Consider the following 11,733-nt stretch of genomic DNA (forward strand, 5'->3'; position numbering starts at 1 on the left):
TTACTTTCTAGTATCAGCTGATGTTTGCTGGAGCCACGGCTGTAAAAGCTGCTGGTCATGATATCCGTTTGGACATGTGGTGAAAGGGAAACATGAAGATGAAACCAGGAGATGTCCTTACTGAATCAGAACTGAACAGGTGATGGAGAAACAGGTTTACCTTTTAGGTGACATGAATGAGTTGAAGGGAAGTTATGAACAGTTTCTGAGAGATAAATAACACCAGGATCCTTTTCTACATAGCTGACGGCTGGTAACTGTGCAGGGGCGGGTCTAGCAAAGTTTTGTCGGGGGCCAGGTTGGGCATTAACAGGGAGAGGGGGGCACAAAGAAATATTTTTCTTTGTTATGTCATTTAAAAACTTTGAATAAATAATTATCTGAATCTTACAACAAAAGTGGTCATCTGATTAAATGGATAGAAATCCATTGTTGTATATAGTAAATAAATAAGTCTAATATACGCCCTAGTAAGCTATAGTACTTTTTCCTTTGGGAAGGTACCGTCTGTGCAGTCGGCAATTCTGTTGAAGAAAGATGTTGAATCTATTTAATTATTGTAGAAAAATAATTGATTTCTGTGCATTTGTTTTACACTTGCATTAAATTAAAGTTGATTACATCCATTGAGGGCGGGGGTGGTTTCCTAATATTTTTGCTGGGAGTTGGGAACCCTATTAGTTAGGTAGTTAAGTACTATTTAAAATACCAGAATAGGGAGGATGGTGTAGGTTTAAATTTATTAGATTGATCAGTGTTGCTGAACTACAAAATGTTTTGGGGGGAGTGTATTTTTTGCATACAGGTATAACTGTCATGAAACGCTGTGTGGCAGGCAGGAGATGAGGACTCAAAGTGCAGGACTCAGACTCAGGGGATGAACTCAAAATCACAGCTTTATTTGCTGGTCACAGAAAAACGAGCATACAAAGTAAACTAAGCTAAACTGGGAAACAATGAACTAAAACTCACAGGGAGATCCACACAGCAAGAGGGACGATGCGACACTGACATAAGCTTTGTCCCAATTCAGGGTCTGCACGCTTGAAGTACGCGCACTACGCGTACTACGTGTCATATACTGGGTTGCCTGTAGGGATGGGTATCGTTTAGGTTTTATCCGATACCGGTGCCAAACCGGTACTTTTGAAACGGTGCCGGTGCTTAAACGGTGCTCAAACCGGTGCTTAAAGAATGGAAAACACAAAAGTGGTCCAAAAACCTCTCATGTTCAGATGTTTTTTTTGTAAAAAGATAACAATGTTAGCCTTTTCTGCAGCTATGGGGCATATATGGTATCACTCTTGGCTGGAAGCAGTGCTTAAACAATGGAAAAAAACACAAACTTTGTCCAAAAACCTCTCATGTTTAACTGTTTTCCACTTTTTCTTTGGTCATTTTAGCCTTTTTGGCCAGGGTGAAGGGAGTATCTGCCATCAAACAAGAAGACAGCTGCATGTAGCTATGATGGTGTTTGCTGTTCACCTTACATGCATTAATGTAATAACGTGGTTAGCCTACTCAACGTAAATTACACACGAACAACATTAAGCTACTCACGCAGAGAAGAACGGCTGCTGCTGCCATCATCATCCGTCATCATTTCTGCTACACTGGCAGGGCTAGGGGCCAGGACTCTCCTCTTCGGGTTTTTGGGGGATGTTGCTAATTCCGGGTCCGATAACAGGCAACCCACAAGCAGTAGATGTGCTCGGTGTGAGGTCTCGCAGCAAGCTATCAAATACGGCGCATTTCTCGGCTTTAAAAAAAAACACTATGCGTCGCCAGGTGTTTCATCAGATTTGAGGTGTTACCTCCTTTGACAGTACCACAGTATCACCTTAAAGCACTTGTTGCAGGCTGCTGAGTTTGCATCTTTTGCTGTGAAGTACAGCCAGACTTTTGACCGCTTCGCCTTGGACATTTTTAATTTGTAGCTCTGCTCTAAAAGAACGTACGTACCTGGACCCGCCTACTATTCTCGGAAACTTAAAATGATTGGCTAGAATCTAAAGTGTATCATTCCATACCAGTTGGTGGCGGTAATGCACCTTTCAGTTGTTTGCCAACCGCCAATACAAATGTAAGGAAGAAGAAAGTGTATCACAGCTCAGGAAAAAAAGCACCGAAATAAAGCACCGAAATGTGCGCTACTTTTCGGTCTGGTTACTACCGTTTATGTCAGAACCGGTGCCATCATGGCACCGGATACCGGTACCCATCCCTAGTTGCCTGTGTCGAGCGGGTGGGCGTTGAGGCTTTACGCCACCATGACATGCTTTGCGGCAGGGCTGCCGATGTGCAGTTCTTCTCTTAGCTACCACACTTGTTGTTGTGCTGTTATAACCCATGCTGGACACATGTTCAATAAAGCAGCATCATAAGAAAGCTACCGAGTGGTCATTCTACATGGTGTCAGAAGTGACCCGGACCATCGCCGGAATAACGCCATAAGGGAGAAAACAACAGAATGGCTAAGTTTAATCCCCCGACAAGCTTCCCCTTCGATAAGCCGACAGAATGGCCCGACTGGAAACAGCGTTTCGAGCGCTACAGGATCGCAACGAAACTCCACAAAGATGAAAGACGAGTACAGGTGAGCTGCCTAATCTACGCGATGGGAAATGAAGCAGAGAACATTTACAAGTCACTCACCTTCGCCGCCGATGAAAGTCGTGACGACTTCGCCATCGTAATGAGGAAGTTCGACGAGTATTTTTTCCCGCAGAGGAACATTATACATGAGAGAGCATGTTTTCATCAATGTGTCCAGCGGCCAGGTGAAACGGCGGAGAGTTTTATCCGAGCCCTGTATGACCTCTCAGAGCACTGTGAGTTTGGTGCATGTAAAGAGGAAAATATCCGCGATCGTATTGTGGTCGGGATACGAGACAAGGACCTCTCCCGCAGGCTACAGCTGATGAAGGACCTCACATTGGCACAAACGACCCAGATCGTCAGACAGTCAGAGGAGGTCGCAGCGCAGGTCAGCTTGCAGGGAGATGCGGGAGGCTCAGTACAGGAGGTACGGGATAAACGGAAAAACATGGACTGGAAATCACAACAACAGCGAGGCAGGCTACACGCGGAAATAAAATGGGCGGGGCGTGACAAGAAATGCGGTAAATGTGGGAAGACACAGCATGCCAGGGATGAAAGGTGCTCGGCAGCAAAATCTGTTTGCCATGGCTGCCGAAAAATTGGACACTGGGCCAGGGTGTGTCGTAACACCAGATCAGTGAATGAGGTTACAGAGACAGAGAAAAGCGAGCAGGCCTCATATTTTCTAGGCTCAGTGTGTAATGCAAAAGGAAATAGCGAAGCATGGACTGTGCAGTTACTGCTAGACTCTGCCCCAATAGAATTGGAGAATTGAAGACACGTTCCACACAGTTGCTCATAAGAGCCTTCTAATCTCCCTCTAGATAGCCCCGGAGGAGAGCTGTTATGTCTCAGCTACTTAAAGGCCACAATAAGTTATAAAGGCAAAGACTACCTATCCAAGGTGTATGTGGTTCGTGGACACAGAGTTAGCAACCTTCTCAGCCGCTCCTTGTCAGTGCAGATGAACCTGGTGAGAAGAATTGATGAAGCAACAATCACTGCCACCAGGAACCAACCACTTTACGGTGAACACGGAACACTAAAAACTGAGCCAGTCAAAATTCAGTTAAGGGATGATGCTGTGCCATACGCGGTGCATACGGCACGCCGTGTGCCTTTCCCCATGCTGCAGAAAGTGAAGGAGGAACTACAAAGAATGGAGAACTATGGTGTCATTGAGAGGGTGACCCAACCTACCAAATGGTGTGCCCCAATGGTGCCTGTCTTGAAGAAGAACACAGCAAGGGCCAGGATCTGCGTCGATCTGACAAAACTGAATAAGTCTGTCAAAAGAGAGCACTACATCTTGCCTACCCCTGAGGAAACCATGTCCAGGTTGAGTCGGGCAACGGTCTTCTCCTCGCTGGATGCAGCCAGTGGATTTTAGCAGATCCCATTGCATCACGAGAGTTGCAAACTAACGACATTCATCACGCCATTTGGCAGGTATTGCTTTAAGAGGCTGCCCTTTGGGATAACAAGTGCACCAGAGATCTTTCAGCGAAAGATGTTGGAGACCTTAGAGGGGCTCGAAGGTGTGGAGGTCTTTATGGATGACATCCTGGTCTATGGGGCCACCATGGAACAACACGACACCCGACTTGAGAAGGTGCTGCAGCGCATTGAGTTAGCCGGATTGAAGCTCAACCGAGAGAAATGCTCCTTCAGACAGAGCCAGCTTCGCTTCCTAGGGCACCTGATCGACTATTCTGGGGTCAGGCCAGACCCTGAGAAAGTGAACGCCATTCTTCAGCTGCCGTCACCAGAAAATGTGCAAGAGCTTAAACGGATCCTAGGAATGGTTAATTACCTGGGCAGATATAGTTCTGCTCTTGCCACAGTATGCCAGCCATTGTACGAGTTTCTTAAAAGCAAAAACAGTTGGACCTGGGGCCACCCACAGCAGGCAGCCTTCGAGAACATTAAGAGTGCGCTTACATCAGCACCTGTTCTTGCCTTCTATGACGTCAACAGACTCACAGCCGTATCTGCCGACGCCAGTAGCTACGGGCTTGGGGCTGTGCTGCTTCAGCTTCATGGCGCAGAGTAGAAACCTGTTGCCTACTGCTCTAGACGCCTCACGGAGGCTGAAACACGCTACACACAAATCGAAAAGGAGTGTTTGGCAAGTGTTTGGGCCTGTGAGAAGTTTGATAAGTATCTATATGGCTTAGATCGCTTCAGGCTTGAGACCGACTGTAACAGGGCGGCCCTTAGCGGCTGGAAACACAGTGAGGTGGACCAAGACAAGTGTAGTGGAACAAAGTATTTATTTTCTATGCAGCTCTCCTTACAACAATTTGTCGAGCTTCTTCACAGCACAAAAAATCCACACTCTAATGACAACTGGCAGCCTTAAATATGTTCAGCTGTCACAGACTTAACCATTATTCCACTCTCAGGTAAGTTATTAAATCCCAACCTTCCACCACAGTATACAATATATCAATAAGAATAAATAAATACACAAATACATTTCACATTTACATATTAATAAATATTTCACACTTTAATATTACACCAAACCCAATATTATAAAAACCCAGAAACCCAAGCACAAAAAGATTCACCACACTCTCTTTACCAATGGTCTCTCCTGGAACCTTTAAATGGTGTCTGGACCCCCGGGGAAACATTTGCCCAAACACCCTGAAGAGGACAGGCAAGAAAGGTGAGTAATCATTATCTTACACCTATTTGCACCACTTTTATCCCTAGATTTCACACACACATTTGCATTAGTTTTCCTTACTGGTAAACCTTTATCACAATTTCAATCACCATTCTTTTCTCCTGACAGACAACCACCACATTCCTTGATGAGGAGCAGCTGTGCAGGATCTGAAATAAGGCTACCAACTGATTTTAAAATTCCCAATAAATAGTCAATAAATATCTAAACTTCTTGTGTGCAAATGTTTTACTGTGCAAATCCATGCTTAAAGTGCAATGCTAAATAAAGGGCTTGATAAGGTGCTTTTAATAAAGTGAAATGTGTGCTCTAAAGTGCTATACAGATAATATAATATAAATAAATGTAGTAAGGGAGTCCTCTTCCTTACATTTCCTCCTCCCTCTCTTAAGCGCAAAGTGCTTCAGTCCTCTGTCATCCTAGATAAACAGTCAGCAACCACATTTGACTTCCCAGGCCTATACTGGACCGTAAAGTCATAAGGCTGCAGAGACAGGTACCATCCTGCAATGCGGGCATTCGCATCCCTCATGCGGTTCAACCATTGGAGGGCACGATGATCAGTCTCTAGAGTGAAGTGACGTCCCAGAAGATAATACCTCAAGGCCTCAATAGCCCATTTCATGGCCAAGCACTCTTTCTCCACCGTCGAATACCTCGTCTCCCTGTCGAGTAGTTTCCGACTCAGAAACACCACAGGCCTTCTTTCACCCTCCACCTCTTGCTGAAGGACAGCACCAAGGCCAACTCCTGAAGCATCAGTTTGCAAGATGAATGGTTTGTTGAAGTCTGGACTGTGTAGAACTGGATGTGTGCAAACTGCTCCCTTGAGGTCTCTGAATGCTTGCTCACAGTCTTCTGTCCAACGCACTTTGTTGGGGGCTGAGCCTTTTGTGAGGTCATTCAGTACAGTGGATCGCTCTGCAAAAGAAGGTATGAATTTCCTGTACCAGCCTACTAGACCCAAAAAACCTCTCACCTTCCTTTTTGTTGTCGGAACTGGGAAGGACTGAATTGCTTCAATCTTTCCAACCTGCGGCTTTATCTTCCCAGAGCCAACCACAAAGCCCAAGTACTCCACTTCTCTCTTGGCTATGGAGCACTTCTTTGGGTTAATAGTCAGTCCAGCCATTCTGATGGAGTGTAGCACCTTCTGTAGGTGAGTGACATGCTCTTCCCAGGACTGGCTGTACACCACCACGTCATCCAGATATGCTGCAGAGAATGCTGACACATCTCTCAGTACATGGTCCATTAATCGTTGGAATGTCGCTGGTGCACCTTGAAGCCCAAATGGCATGACTTTAAATTGGTACATACCAAAAGGAGTTTTGAAGGCTGTCAGCTCTTTCGCTTCTGGTGCCAAAGCCACTTGCCAGTATCCTTTACATAGATCAAGTGTTGTAATGTACCTTGCTGATCCAACTCTCTCCAGCAGGTCATCCACCCTGGGCATTGGGTAGGGATCAAACTTGGATACTGCATTCAAATATCTGAAATCAATACAGAATCTCAGAGTGTCATCTTTCTTTGGTACCAAAACAATCGGGCTGCACCACTCACTACTTGACACCTCAAGTATTCCCTGGTCCAACATCAGTTTTATTTCTTTCTGCAGCACTGGCACCAACCGTTCTGGAATTCTGTAGCTCTTTTGTCGAACGGGTGCATCCTCCTTCACTCGTATCTTGTGCTGAACCAGTGATGTGAAGCCTGGTGTTTCTCGAAAGAGCTGTGGGTCCACGAGTGGTTTTATATCAGCCTGCTCAGTAGGAGACAAATGAGAAAGGTCAACTGAAGCACAAACTTGAATGTTAGTTGGAAAGAACTTCTCAGTCACCTCCTCATCCTTAACTGAACGCACCAGTAACTGATAGACCGGCTCTTGTCGGCTGTGGAATTCCTTCAACAAGTTCATGTGAAATGTCTGATATTTTTTAACCCTTTCTGGCATATTCAGCTCATAAGTGACTTTACTCACTTGTCTGACGATCTCGTATGGTCCATGCCATTTTGTCAGCAGCTTGTTATCGCTGGTGGGAAGCAATAACAGTACTTTCTGACCTGGAAGGAAGACCCTATCCTTGGCCTTCTGATCATACCAAGTCTTTTGATGTTTTTGTGCAGCTTTCATGTTGTCTTGCATCAATGATGCCATTTTCTCCAATCTCTCTCTCATGTTAATTACGTAGGCTGCGATGTTTTCACCCTCTGCTTTGGGGTCCTCCCAGCAGTCCTTAAGCAGATCCAGGGGGCCTCTCACTTGGCGACCGTACAAAAGTTCAAAAGGCGAGAAGCCAGTAGAAACCTGTGGGACCTCCCGGTAGGCGAACAGAAGGTATGGCAGCCATTGATCCCAGTCAGCACCTGTGTCAGAGACAAACTTGCGCAGCATACTTTTGAGAGTCTGGTTGTATCTCTCCACTAGCCCGTCCGTTTGGGGGTGATACGGGGTGGTCTTAAGTCCCTTTATCCCTAACAGCTTATAAACCTGCTGCAACAACTTGGATAGAAAGTTTGTTCCACAATCCGTCAGAATTTCTCTTGGTATGCCTACCCTAGAGAAAAGCTGCAGAAGACAATTAGCAATGTGACGAGCTTTAATTGATCTGAGTGGGAAGGCCTCAGGAAACCGTGTCGCATAGTCACATATGACTAATATGTAGCGATGACCTGTGGAACTCCTCTCTAAAGGGCCCACGATATCCATGCCTAGCCTCTCAAACGGTGTTTCAATAATTGGCAGTGGTTGCAACTGGGCTCGCGCTACTCCTTTGCCTGAGGTCAACTGACATTTTCCACAGGAACGGCAAAACTCAGAGACCTGGACATACATCCCTGGCCAAACAAAATGGCTGCTGATCCTATTCAGTGTTTTGTGAAAAGCCATATGACCTGCCCATGGAATTGAATGACCCAAATCCATAACTTTGTTCCTGAACTGTTGTGGGAGTGCCACAGCTTCGCACTTCCCCTTTCTCTGGTACAAGATGCCTCCTTTAATTAGGTAAACAGTGTCTGCAAGACAGCTTACCTGACCTTGACTAGCCCCCTCTACCTCTGTTACCTTCTCAAACCAGGGTTTTAGAGTAGGGTCGCTTCTTTGGATTGCACCTAAATCTGAGGGAACATCAAACTCAAGTTGGTTATTTGGCTTAGGAAACAATGCTGTACCTTTTTCCCCTGAGCCTTTGAACTTTTCTCTTCTTTTCTGAGCCCTAGACTTCCTAATCTTCCCTGGCTCTGTTTCAAGAGACTCCTCAAAAAAGGGTAGCTCTTGCATCATTTCCTTTGCACTTTGTGCTCTTGTGACTACATGACAGGGTTTAAATGGCTCAACTGTCATATCTAGAGGAAGTGAGCTTCCAGATTCATTACCAAAGCCTTGAATGTCTTTCTCAGCACTCACTTGAGGGTCATAATCTGACTGATGTAATAGATCAAAAAGAGTGGGGATGTCATTACCAAGTATCACTGAATATGGCAAACTGGGGACCACAGCTACCACTAACAAGTAGGTTTGACCTCCCACTGTCAGGTAAACCTCAGCAGTGGGGTACCTGTGTTCGTCTCCATGCACACAACTTATTGTAGCCCCAACCCCACTTAGCTTTTCTCCTGAAATTATGCTAGAATGTACAAGAGTCTGGAAGCACCCAGAGTCAAGCAAAGCTTCCTCTTTACGCCCATTAATTAAAACAGGGACAGTACAAGCTTTCTTTCCTACCGGCTCTGTGACTGGTCTTGGAACTGCACACAAAAAAGATGGTTTTGACTTAAGGGCAGGGCAAAATTGTTGTGTATGGCCAAAGTTATGACAGTGATAACATTTAATATCCTGAACTGAAGACTTAAAGGATTTCTTCACATTGTGAGGTCTATGAGAAGGGAGCTGCCTAGAACTAGAAAGATTTCTAGCCTGAACTTGACCAGAACCCTGTTCACCCCCAATGGACTTACTTGGTTGGGTGTAATGGGTCTCCCGGCTGAAGTAGGTGCTCTTGCTTCCTTTTCTGGCTGAAGTGAAAACCTCTGCGAGGCTAGCTGCTTCCTTTGCCGTCTTTGGGTCATGCTCACGTATCCAGATCTCCAGCTCTGGATTAACCATTCTCAAAAACTGCTCCAGAATTATCTGCTCAGATATTTCTTCTACAGTTGATTTTTCAGGTTTAATCCATCTCGAAAACAGGTCTTTCAATCTTACATAAAGTTCACGTGGCGTCTCACCTGGTTCCACTTTCAGAGATCTGAAGCGGCGTCTGTAGGTGTCAGCAGTGATCTCATATTTTGCCAGAATTGCCTCTTTCACCTTATCATAATTCTCAGAGTCTGTAAAATCCATAAGAACGTAGGCTGTGCGGGCTTTACCTGTCAACAGGGGAACCAGACGAATAGCCCACTCATCTCTGGGCCATCGACACACGTTTGCCATTCTTTCAAACGTTGTCAGAAAATGTTCAATGTCATCTTCTGTTGACAGAGGAAAAAGTTTTGGTTCAATTAAAGACCTGGACCCACTGGCCACTGGAATGTCTTCACCATTGAATCCAAGTTCTTGTTCTTCAGATGTTGTAGGGGGCGCTGGCGCCTCTGGTGGATCAGGCTTATCAATTACAGCGTTAACTTGTTGCTGGATTTGCTGAAATTGATGCTGCATGCCTTTCCACCTTTGCTCCTGACGTGACAAATCCTTCTCCCACTTTTGGTCTCTGGCTGCTTGAGACCGCATAAGAGATTTCACCAACCCTGTCAACTCCTCCAATTTGTCCTCAGGGCTTGTTGCTGCCATGGCCTGTAGCTCAGATGAAGCTCCAACTCCTTCATCAGGCTGCTCCTCTTGGCCTGGCTTTCTTCCCCTCTTGTCATCATCTTCTCACTGTGGCATGAATGACACACTTCTGACACCACTTGTAACAGGGCGGCCCTTAGCGGCTGGAAACACAGTGAGGTGGACCAAGACAAGTGTAGTGGAACAAAGTATTTATTTTCTATGCAGCTCTCCTTACAACAATTTGTCGAGCTTCTTCACAGCACAAAAAATCCACACTCTAATGACAACTGGCAGCCTTAAATATGTTCAGCTGTCACAGACTTAACCATTATTCCACTCTCAGGTAAGTTATTAAATCCCAACCTTCCACCACAGTATACAATATATCAATAAGAATAAATAAATATACAAATACATTTCACATTTACATATTAATAAATATTTCACACTTTAATATTACACCAAACCCAATATTATAAAAACCCAGAAACCCAAGCACAAAAAGATTCACCACACTCTCTTTACCAATGGTCTCTCCTGGAACCTTTAAATGGTGTCTGGACCCCCGGGGAAACATTTGCCCAAACACCCTGAAGAGGACAGGCAAGAAAGGTGAGTAATCATTATCTTACACCTATTTGCACCACTTTTATCCCTAGATTTCACACACACATTTGCATTAGTTTTCCTTACTGGTAAACCTTTATCACAATTTCAATCACCATTCTTTTCTCCTGACAGACAACCACCACATTCCTTGATGAGGAGCAGCTGTGCAGGATCTGAAATAAGGCTACCAACTGATTTTAAAATTCCCAATAAATAGTCAATAAATATCTAAACTTCTTGTGTGCAAATGTTTTACTGTGCAAATCCATGCTTAAAGTGCAATGCTAAATAAAGTGCTTGATAAGGTGCTTTTAATAAAGTGAAATGTGTGCTCTAAAGTGCTATACAGATAATATAATATAAATAAATGTAGTAAGGGAGTCCTCTTCCTTACACCGACCATAGACCTTTGGTGCCCCTGGTCAATAGCCGGGACCTTGACAATGTTCCATTGAGGTGTCAACGCCTCCTGATGAGGCTCATGAGGTACAAGCCGGTGGCCGCCTATGTCCCTGGCAAAACACTTGTCATTGCCGATACGTTGTCACGGAGCCCACAGACTTGGGCTGAGGATGACACTAGCACTCACAGTGAAGTGGACTGCTACATAGCCACCGTGTTACAGGGCATTCCAGCGTCCCCAAGCCGAATGGAAAGCATTAAAGCAGCCACTGCAACGGATGTTGAACTACAGACCGTCATCACGTACATACGCAGGGGTTGGCCTGCATACGGAGCTAGTGTGCCATTGAACATTAAAGCGTACATGAAAGTGAAAAACGAGCTATCAGAGGCTGACGGCCTGGTTATACGAGGCTGCAGAATTGTCGTTCCAAAGTCACAGAGAACAGCCATCCTACACAAACTACATGAAGGGCACCAAGGCCTCACCAAGTGCAGGGATAGGGCTAATTCATCTGTGTGGTGGCCGGGGCTTTCCACTGAGCTAAAGAATGCAGTGCTGCAGTGCCACACATGTCTGGCACAGAGGCCAACACAGACAAGGGAGCCGCTCATCTCCACACCTTTGCTGGATCGTCCATGGCAAAGGATAGCC

Source organism: Neolamprologus multifasciatus, chromosome 6 (assembly GCF_963576455.1).
Source record: "Neolamprologus multifasciatus chromosome 6, fNeoMul1.2, whole genome shotgun sequence".
In the NCBI taxonomy this organism is placed as follows: domain Eukaryota; kingdom Metazoa; phylum Chordata; class Actinopteri; order Cichliformes; family Cichlidae; genus Neolamprologus; species Neolamprologus multifasciatus.